Source organism: Bidens hawaiensis, unplaced genomic scaffold (genome assembly GCF_021521415.1).
Source record: "Bidens hawaiensis isolate Kalapana, Puna unplaced genomic scaffold, B.hawaiensis_p1.1 tig00020911_1, whole genome shotgun sequence".
Classification (NCBI taxonomy): domain Eukaryota; kingdom Viridiplantae; phylum Streptophyta; class Magnoliopsida; order Asterales; family Asteraceae; genus Bidens; species Bidens hawaiensis.
Window position 1 is genome coordinate 341,109 of NW_027493227.1, and position 11,972 is coordinate 353,080.

The following is an 11,972-nucleotide window of genomic DNA, read 5'->3' on the forward strand; positions in this document are numbered from 1 at the left end:
TATTAAACTGACATTATTAATTTTCTGTTTTTCAAGTTTACATTAAATTCTTTCTAATCTTTTTTTTAAGAGATAAGTGCAACCGGTTGTCGGGGATTTTGAAAGACTTACCATTCGCATATAACCCGCCTTACTCAAATTCGAATCCTCCTTATATTAATGATGCCGATATTTCATAACGTGTACATAAACCATGATTCAAACTTTGGCATCACCATAAAAGGAAACCTAGAAAACTCCTTTGACCACCCATGAAAATGGAAGTGGCAATTAATTCATTCTTATCTATCATTATTGTGTAATATTGTTGATCAGATTTAGTTATAAACAACTTGTAGTCTAATATAAATGTGAAAACCATAATAATTAATATAATTATACTGATATCTTGACAAATTAATGTTATGATGACAAAACAATAAAAGAGATATAATTGTCTTATGATGACAAAACAATAAATAGATGTATAAATATCCATCTATTAAATAGAAAAAAATAACTAGAGACACACTATACTTGGAAATTCATTCTTAATCTAAATTTTTCTTTCAAACTATTCTTCTATTTTTAATAAAAGCATGTATTTTATGTTAATATATATAAACAAAATATTTATATCTTTAATAAAATCATATATATTTTTTTATTAAATCAATTTATATACACTTTCGAGTGTAAAAATGTGGTAAAATTTAATGAACGATATTTATAGGTATAAAATAATGAAGAGAAAAATGAAATTATGAATGAATAGCAATTTTCTTACATATTCGTCCAACCTCTCTATGAATCCATGATGTTCTCATTCATATCAAAATTGTAATACAAATGCATGTTTTATTATTTCTAATTTTATATATGATGATTCATAGTGAAATGTCTTATCATCTTTTGTTAAAATTTGATATTTATTAAAAATATAATTACAACTTATAAAGTCACCATGCGTTTTTTTCTTGATTATGAAGATTATGTGAAAATACACCACATTTATATGAATATTCCATTAGAAAATACAATTGAAACTTATAAAATCATTTAATATGATAAAATATAGATTTTAAAAAAAATGAATTATATAATTTATATAGATTAATTATATTTCTTTTAAGCATCCCTTGTATCACACGAGTTCTACAACAACGTACATTCATAGATAAAATTTTGGCACTTGCAGTTCAATGAATTATCAATTTGTATATACGTCTTTGAGGGTACGGGGTTGAAGTGGCTTATGGCTTCCCATGTGGAACACCACAACCAATATTGATCACTAAGATTGGCATTGATGAATTTTTACTATGCGAAGAGCGGTGACAAGAGTAAACCTTAATTTGTGTTATTTTAACAATAATTTTTTTTACCATTTAATTTACTTCTCTTTGATAAATTATGCTCTTTATTTTTTTATTAAATAAATCTAAATATATATTTTGTTCTTTTTTTTTGTATTTTACATTTATGCTTTTTTTTTACTTTTATCTTGTTAGATATTTGTTTTGAAGTCGTTAATATTATTAGTATCTCGTGTAATCAGTGTATATATAAAGCGAGTACAAGGAAGGTATAACCTTGATCTAATAAAGCGTGTAATCAGTTTATATATAATGCAAGTGCAACGAAGAGAGATGGAACGCCGGCCCTTTTATCCAATGGAGTGTGGCCGGGTCTAAACCATGGGTCTAACCATATAATAATCGTCGTTTTCACACATCTAAATAATTACTTATAAAATAGAAATATCATCATCATGATTATATAAGACAGTCTTAATAGATAAAAATACATGAAATATCATCATAAACCACAAATACCTAGAAATATAAACAAAGATTACTTATTAACATTTTCTACGTATGCGTAAATCTTAGGTTTATCTGGTTTACGTGTATCTATTTTATTTTCTTATATTGTAAGTAATAAGTAATCTTTATTCGTTTTAATACAACTCCGTTTACATATGAAGGTAATAGTAAATGAGTTTGACAAAACAAGTTGTGTTGCGTTAAACAGACGATAAACATGTTAAACTGGACGGTCATGAGAGTTAAGCGTACTAACGCTTTAACACAATTACTTAAACAAGCTATGATACATGTGATGCGGGTTGAACCCGCTGCATACTAACATGCTTATGACCCGAACTCATTTACTTCCACCCCAAACTACTTTTAACTTCATTTCTTTATCATGTTAACAAGTCATCATGCACCAAAAACAAAACAAAAGATTACTAAATATATATATATATTACCAAACTTACATAAACCAAGCTATTAACACCCTCAACCTAAAATCTCTTCAACTTCATCCCCATTTGCAAACACAAACCACTTCTTAGCCTTGCAATAATTCATCAAAAAATACCACAAAACAGCACCAACACTCATCAACCCACTAATCAAAAACACAATCTTATTAGCAAGAACCATTATCACAACCAAAAACATTGAAGGCACCAAACAACTCACCACTAGCCCTGGCAACGAAAGCGGGACCTTAAACGGTCTGTTCATCGCAGGATACCTCCTCCTAAGCCACAAAAACGACGCGAACTCCAACAACATCCCCAAACTATATATAAAATTCGCCGAAGCCACAATGTTAGTAAACTCCATGTGGGACACTTAATGTTATCATAGTTGATATTAATATTCCCACCCATGGAGTCCCAAACCACTTTGATCTCACTCCAAAACACTTTGGAATGGTCCCTAAATCCGCCATGCCGAGAACTTGATACGCGCAGCTGCTTAGCTGCGCTTCGAATAAGCCTATGCCCGACAACACTGCGCCGATTTCTATCCAGATTTTTAGCCATTTGCCTGATATTATCTCGGCTGCGACTGCCATGAACCCTGACTCCCATTCGTTTTGATCTAGTGGAACCGCGCCTGTGACGGCCAGTAGAGGGATAATGTAGGCTAAACTAGTTAAGATTACTGCGGAAAAGAGCGCTTTCAGGAATGTTTTTTTCGGTTTTTCGACTTCTCCAGCCATTGTGCTTACTATGTCAAAGAAGTTTAAGTTCCAAAATAAGCAGTTGAAGAATAAACTCCAGTCTTTTTTAACACCTTTTTGGCCTAAACTCAACCACCTGTTTATTACACGAAATTTGTGAGTTTGAGTTTAGTATAAAACGGTTGGGGCCAGTTGACATGTTTAGTTAAACGGGTTATGTTCGTGTCAATCCGACAAGTTGACATGTTTAACTGTTTTATATTCTATATTATATATTTTACTATAAAATATGTGTTTTGTGTCATAAATTACATTGTTTGGTATTCTATTCAATGTTTTAAAAACCGGTATTTTACTTGTACCGGATTGAGCTAAAAAACGGTACAACCGGTTGAACCGGGTTATACCGGGAGGTTCAACCGGTTGAATAATTTACCTTATAATTTCTTATAAATGTAACTTCAATCCAAAATTAAATGATTTCATAACAAAAATTAATCCAAAAGTTATCCATATTAAAAAGATAATGCAAAAGCACTCAATTTTTTTAAAAATAGTCCTAAATTTTACACGTTTAAATATTAACCGTTGGGTTAAAAGTAATTTTTTAGAAAAGTTGGGCTGGAAATATCAATAATTTCTCGAACTTAAAACCGGTTTGCCGGTAAAAAACCGGTATTTTAGCCAAAAGCCGCCGGTACGACGTTCTAGCAAACCGGCCAAAAATACCGGACTCAATATACCGGTCTGTTGTGCGAAATCGGGTTTAACCGGTTCAACCGGCCGGTTTGAACCGGTTTTTAAAACACTGATTCTATTCCAAAATATAATTAAAAACAAACAAAATTGTTTTCAAGATCTTATAATTAAAATCTTACCTATTTTATAATACTATAAAATATAAATTTTCCAAAAAGAAAAGAGAATACAAATGTACATAAAATAGTAACATTTTAATTGTAAATTTTTTATGTTTATTTCCTTTCCAATTTTAAATTTTGTTACTCGGAGAAATAAAAGCGTCAAGTTTCTTGCGGGTTTCTAATAGGTCTAAGAATTTAGACATTACGTAGGAGAGGTAGAGAGTATTTAATTTTGATGTATTTTGATTGTTGACGTTGTAAGTGTTTTGGTGTTTTTCTCGGTCTAGCTTCTTGCTAGGTCGATATTTTTTCATTTATATAACTTCTTGATTGGTCGTTAAAAAAAATCTTACCTATTTATATTATATTTGATTTTATTTTATTTCTTCAAAATTTTGTTTTTCCTTAAATTAAAACTTGAGTAATTTATGACAAAAATTAAAATTGGAAAAGAAATAAACATAAGAATTTACAATTAAAATGTTACTATTTTATGTGCATTTGTATTTACTTTTCTTTTTGGAAAATTTATATTATAACGTATTAATATGCAAAAGAGTAAAAAAAAAAGCACACAATATTCGCGTTAACACAACGAGTTCATATGTCTTACACAATTTTCAGATTCGTATCGGGTTGGACATGCCAACTCATGTATAATACACAACTCATTTATATTTATAGAACTAATATAACTAAATTAATACATAACAAAAAAAATAAGTGATTTGCTGCGTGATATATGTGAATCAGTTATGATTTTCAAAATATTTTCATTAATAGCACCATTACATTTAATTTAATATATTCAATATTTTGTTGTTGTTATTATTATTATTTTAAAAATTACAATCTACTTAATTAATAATATTAACATCACCTGTGTGGCTGGACTTGAGGAATAGCAATGAGTGACATGATGATGAACGGCAAAAGAGAGATTATTCCTAAAGCAACCGCGGCGAACCCGACAATATTCAGCCCGGCATAATTAACAAACGACAAGAAGATAGTCGAAAATAAGATCGCTAGAGTTCTCGGCCACCCGGCCGAGAACACTGGGAACAAATTTTTCATGTAATCTACGCAAAGAATGGGAAATGCAGCAGTGTTGATAACCCCAGTAAGAAATTTCCATGAGCCCATTAAGGACCCACAAAAAGGGCCAAAGGCCCTGTGGGCCCAGATCACGTACCCTCCATTGCCTGGTAAGGCAGTGGAGAGTTCCGCGGTGATAAGGGCCTCTGGGATGCTCCAAATGAAGGGAAAGATGAGGAACCCGATGATTGCGAAGAGTGGGCCCGCGGCCTGTACGGCGGGCTCTTCGTCGTATGGGCCACCAGCAACGTCGAAATAAATTAAAAAAATTAGGGGGATGAGAGTGAGTTTTTGGCGGTTTGTGGCGGTGGATGGTGGTTTTGGGATTTCTGATGTTACTTCAAGGCCCATGGTGATAAGTGTTGAGAGGATGAGTTGGTTTGAGTATAGAGAAAATTGGATTTTGTTGGATATAAATATATAAGGATATATATATTTCATTAATGTGAAAGTTGACTTGTATACTATATTTACTAAGCTTCTGTCACTATCCATATATGGTATAAGTAGTTGGGAGTATGAAGAGGTAGGTCCCAGCAAAGTCCAGTTGGACCCGCAAGACACACCTTGAAAAAGGTACGTCTGCGCAAAGACCAACTGGTTCCGCAGGACCCACCATGCTCAGAGAGATGAAGACCTTACACGCAGTAAGCCAGCTGTTCCTGCAGGAAAGCCTCCCTTGGTACAGTACCCTACCTGTTCCCGCAGCTGTGGGTACATACCAAGAAGGAAGGCTACCCGCACTAACGGTAAGGCTACACGCATAAGACACTAACTCTTACACTTCAGCAATGTCACCTGAGGAATGAATGAGCAAGGCGGGAATACTCCCGCCCAAATGAGCCAGTCCGTACGCTTCTGGAAGATCTTTTGTACTATACCTGCCAAGGTATGGACAAAATAGACAAGATCTGACCAAAGCAGCCCATGAACCAATCACAGGGTGACAGCTCACCGACAACAGTACGAGGAGGAGCACGCTCTAGTACAAAATGTCACTATCAGCCGCTGCCTACCCATCAACTCCCATCGTGGCACGTACACAGCCCATGGTTGGTGAAAAAGGAATATTATACAGCTGGCCATGTCACTATCAGCCGCTGCCTACTCACCAACTCCCATCGTGGCACGTGCGTAGCCTGTAGTTGGTGGAAAAGGAATATTATACAGCTGGCCGTACCTGCTTGGAAACCTACCTTCGGCTATAAATACTCCAACACCTTGGAACGGTATCATCATCATATATCATCTCATATTATCTTATCGTCTCTAGCTATTTCTCTCAATATACACTTATATTCAGAGCAATCTAGTCTGATTCTCACGCCGGAGGGTGGTCACAAGAAGGAACCCCCCCCTTCTCAGTGACGAGCTCACGGTGTGTTTTGCAGATCGAGAAGAATAACCATCTTTGCCGGACCTAACCCTCGTGGGAAACATCTACTTAACCCTAAGATTATCCATAATCTGCCGGGGTCACTTAGTGTTTCTTCATTAGCGTCATCCGTGCATTAAGCTAGAACTTAATCTTCCTTTTTATCAGTTTTTTCAAACTTCTGGAAAGATGGTTAACGTTACTCCGATGCCAAAGCCACCGGGTAACCAAGAAACTCCGGTAACCACAACCCCAGCCACTGGGAGGAACACCAGCGAGTATACGAATGTTACGAACACTACCCCGGTTACCCAAGCCGGGGCAAGTGCAGTAAACAATCTTCCCCTGAGATTCATCGATACCCAGGCGGAAAAACAGACGAGGCTCCCCCGCCAAACATTAGACCAAGTTAAAGCTTGGGCGGAAGCACGTCAAAGAGAATTCCAAGCCGAGTTGGATGAACGTTTACGTTCACTCCAATAGGCCAATGACGAGTTCGGAAACACTCGACAACAGCTCAACATGAGTAATGAGTGCGAGTATGATGAAGATTGGGAAGAATCTGATAGTGACGCAAACCCGGGCCATAGGGCGAAAGGGAAGCGTAAACAAGCAGATTTCCACCAGAGAAGAAATTTTGGAGAAACCTTCAAACAAAAAAACGCGGGTGGAAACCCACGTGACTTCTCTAAAACCTTCAGACCAACTGTTGCAAATGCGGGAACGTCCAAATTTGCAAGGGACATTGCGGAAGCAATTGCCCCGAAAAGTGCCAAACAGATGTCCAACATAGGCACATATGATGGTATATCTGACCCAGACGATCATTTGAACAGATTCATAGCGGGGGCAACCGTCAGCAATTGGACGGAACCCACGTGGTGTTACATGTTCCAAATGACGCTTGTTGGGGCAGCCAGAGCGTGGTTTAACCGTCTACCGGTCCACCACATCTACGATTGGGCAGACTTCCAGCAGAAGTTCAGCCAACACTTCAGTCAACAAAGAAAGTATACCGAAGAGCAATGGACGATCCTCAACTGCATCCGAGAGGAAGATGAGTCTTTACTAGACTTCATCACGCGCTTCAATTCAAAGAAGCTAAGTCTGGGCACTATTAGCGAAGATCTTGTTCGCGCTGCTTTCATCCAGGGCGCGGAAGACCCTGAGCTCATCCGCACCTTGACGGGTAAAGATGGCATGCCATCCACGTGGATGCCATCATGACAGCAGCTAAACGCTTCGCGGAAACGGAAAAGCAACTGGGTAGAGATCTTCCCCAGAGCACAAACCTCTACACTCAGAAAACAAGAGAAAACAACGTCCTTACCGCCCGACAAAACAAAAAGAGGAAGCTTGGTATTTGGCAGTCAAGGGTAAACTTTGACAACTCATCCGGCTCGCACCCTCGGTTAGGCGGAAGGGATAACATGCAGTCGTCGAACCGGAACTCCAGATGGACACCACTCACCAAAAGCGTCACCGAGATATTTGCCACCGAGAGGCTCCCATGGCCAGAGGCTCCAATAATCCGACAGCGTCTAAACGCTGATCAAAGCAAATCCTGTGACTTCCACAGGACAAAAGGCCACACCACGGAGGAATGCGTATCCTTGAAGGACGTCGTCGAAGCATTCGTCAGAGATGGGAAACTCACACACCTCGTGGCGTAATGGACGCTAAGCAGGCTAATGCGTGTAGAACCCTAGTTGGGGAAAACACAGATGAAACTGCAGCTTCAATGTTGGAGACTACATACTGCGTAAACAACGAGATTCCGAACCAGGCGCATATCGGCTCGAAATGCTCGATGGCACCCCCATCCCAAGAACATGGAAGGGAGCTCAATTACACAGGCTGCATGTAGATCAATTCCAAACTTGTAAAGAAAAGCCTAGAGCCACTTCTAATGGAAATGATTCTCCTTATCACATTGACGCTGATAGTCATACATTTATACTTATGATCTGACCACACTGATATGCCGGTATTTTACCGCATAAATAAGTGGGGAAGTAAGTCGTTGCGTGTGGAAGGCGGCAAAACCCGCATAAACACAGAAAACGGTAAAAATTTCTAAGGAAAAGATGAGGAAAACCTTCACGCAGGTCAGTTATAGGTGAAGTTTGGTCATCCCACTAAATGAAAGTGACGGTCCTACCCGCACAATCATGATAGAGGAAATTGAACATTAACTTATTGACAACCACGCGTTGAAAGGATAACTTATTCAAAACACTTAGAAAATTTCTAAAAAGATGAGGAAAACCTTCACGCAGGTCAGTTATAGGTGAAGTTTGGTCATCCCACTAAATGAAAGTGACGGTCCTACCCGCACAATCATGATAGAGGAAACTGAACATTAACCTATTGACAACCACGCGTCGAAAGGATAACTTATTCAAACACTTAGAAAATTTCTAAAAAGATGAGGAAAACCTTCACGCAGGGCAGTTATAGGTGAAGCTTGGTCATCCCACTAAATGAAAGTGACGGTCCTACCCGCACAATCATGATAGAGGAAACTGAACATTAACCTATTGACAACCACGCGTCGAAAGGATAACTTATTCAAAACACTTAGAAAATTCTTAAAAAGATTAGGAAAACCTTCACGCAGGTCAGTTATAGGTGAAGTTTGGTCATCCTAACTGAAAGTGACGGTCCTACTGTAGGTTCCCTGGATGGATCTGCACGGGATATCTCAATCTACACAGGTGCGGAATCCCTGCGTAGGTCGTTACGAGCGTAGAACACGAATCAAACAAACACACGATACGAATAAACACACGTTATATTATAACCGAAACACGTGATATAATCACTGAATACAGACTCAATACTCTCTGGTTCTCACGTCTCTCGACTCACACACGCGTATACGATTACTTCAACAACCACTTAAACAATCCGTGACCTATCTTATAAATACACGACAACTTCGCCTGATATGTTCAGGCGAAGTTGTTGCTAACTTCGCTTGACTAACAAGTTCGCCTGATAAGCGAACTTGTCAGTAACTTCGCTTAAACATAAACAAAACACAAATAACATTACAGACTGGATTACAGACACTAGACTATGGACTACTGACATTATGCACCAACAGACTCCCCTTTGGCAGTAGCTTCATATCTTTATCTTTAAGCACTTGTCTTGTAATCTTCATGCATGCACTCCCTCTCTTACACAGACCGTGACTACTCGCTGATATTTCCTCGCTTCGTCTTTCCAAGCAGGAATATAGAATATCTTCTTCTCGTTTAACACCTACAGAATAGCTTTAGATAAATTAACGAGATGCATCGGATCATACACTCTTAGCACTTCTTGTTCGTCTTCGTCTTCCATCACGGCTTCAGCAGTCTGGCAATCCACATACCACCATTTCAGATCTTTCAGCACATCTTGAGGCATAGTCTTCATTGGAACCTCTTTCAAACACCGAATAGGCTTGTATTTCATCACCATCCAAGGTTTTCCATCTGCTCTCATTCCTCTTTCAGTATCTTCAACTAATTTCCCTTTCTGTGTTTTTAACAACTCAAACTTTTTCTCTTTAATACTTTCTTTCCATACTATCTTCCCAATAACTCTGGCCATATTATCACCACTTCTATTAATCAACCCCACTCTGGCCAAATCCTTTACCTCACACTCAGGTAAGGTATTTAGAGATCTCAACGTCCTCTTAAAGTATTGGATCCCATCATATCTTTTCACCACGAACACTTTTAGCTGTTCATCATATAACCAACAGATAATGCCTTTCTTTGACTCAGCGTACCCTTTAATATTATAACTTTTCTTGAACATTGTAGGTACCACTGGCTTCTTCGTTTTGATAAACCAATGAGCATAGCCTTCCTTCCATCTAGGCTGCTCCTCCCATTCTGTATCATCGACTACTGTATCTTCACATACATTCGACTTCTCAACGGTTGGAAGCTCGTGTTCAACATTCTCCTCTACAATTTCACCTTCTTCAACATCATCTTCTATCACTATCTGTGCACCAATCTTCTCAATTTCTTCTAATGGCAGCACATCATCATCACACGCATCATCATCATCTAACATATCATCATCCAACTCCTTCAAGGCATCGATCACATCATCTCCCATCTCCTCGTCATCTACCATCACCACCTCATCACCACCAGAACCGCCAGCTGCACCTGCAGACTCCCCCTGAGCTGTGGTTGTCCCAAGAGCTTGAGTAGTTCTTGGCAACTCACCACCTGCACCTTTCGATGCATTGGGATCATCGTCTCTGTCATTCTTCTTCTTTGTCCTGAGCTCGTCGCCTTTACAGCTCGTCTCCCCCTGAGATGCCAAGAACTCCTTCATAGCATCTATAATTTTTCCATGTTCAACCAGGAGGGACGACTGTAGTTGATTTTCTGCTACTAGGCGCTGAATAGCCTGGGTCTGGATAAGATTCACCCTTGATTGTTCTGCCACGACCCGTTCAAGTGCAGCTATTCTTTCCGAGTCTGATAGGGTTGCATCGAAATCGAACCTCATGTGAGATATGTCTTGAGTATACTGAGGAGGGATTTCGAATGAAACCGGGACATCAGAAGTAGCTGTGGACGTAACCGCAGGTGGTATCGTGACCAACAACCCTGCAGTGTGAACCACTGTCGACTCAATAACCTGTGCAACAATCTCCGACGGAGTAAGCGTTGGAGGCGGCAACGATACAATATCTGGAGTCGTCAGCTGGAGTGTGATGGATGGGAGGCCAACAGTTGATGATGTAGCCACCACGGGAACGTCCGTGGCGCTTGGCCTTGTGACCTGTAATGGTGTAGGGACAATTGACATACCGGACAGTGCGGGCGGAGCGAAACGTATGACTCTAGAGCTCTCACCAGCTCCCCTACCTGCACCTGTCCTGTCCCTTCTTGAACGTCTGATCAACTTATGAATGTCTTCTTCTTCTTCTGACTCACTGTCGTCATCTGTCCTCTTTCTCTAGAGTCATCTTTCCATTAGACACCGTTCCCATTCCTGTAATCTTGCCTCCACTTTCTCTGGCAAAGCTCACTCTCCCTCCTTGAACAGGTTTCAAATCGTGTAACAAGAATTTGTTACCCGTCATGTGCCGGGAACAGCCGCTATCCACAACCCATTGATTGTTGGCAGCCCTGTTCAACTGTTCCTGCACGATTAAAGCAGAGAGTTAAAATCTGGGGACCCAAGACCGATTGGTCTTGGGTCGATACATCCCGTACCTTGGCTGTCCAAAGTTAGTATCATAATCATTTCTGTGAGTCCTAACAGGATACCTTCTTGTGGATTGTCTATGAGGCCATCCAAACCGTCTTGAATTAAATGAATTATTAGTTATGGTTTGGGTGTTACCAGTGAAAAACTGAGATCTATTTCTTTGAAAACCTGGATTAGTCCATTTTCTGAAATTCAATGGGTTTTCAGTTTTATCATTAAATTGATTACTGTTAGCTCTTTTCTCAGATTTTAAAGGCCTCACACCTCTGAATTTTTGCTTCAGAGGGCAATCAGCAACAAGATGTCCTTGTTGATTACATCTAAAACAACACCTGTTTTCAACTTTCTTATCAAAAGTTGTCTTAGATGTTGAGGCTGTATTACTGCCCGTTTGTCTCACATATGGTGGGACATACGGGTTTAGTGGAGACTTCTTTTCA

General features: G+C 39.1%; 1 pseudogene; it reads right to left on the reverse strand.

The window, feature by feature from the left end:
- Window positions 1–2,054: 2,054 nt before the first annotated feature.
- LOC143562123 (putative polyamine transporter At3g13620) lies at window positions 2,055–5,394 on the reverse strand (annotated as a pseudogene).
- Between the last annotated feature and the right edge of the window lie 6,578 nt (window positions 5,395–11,972).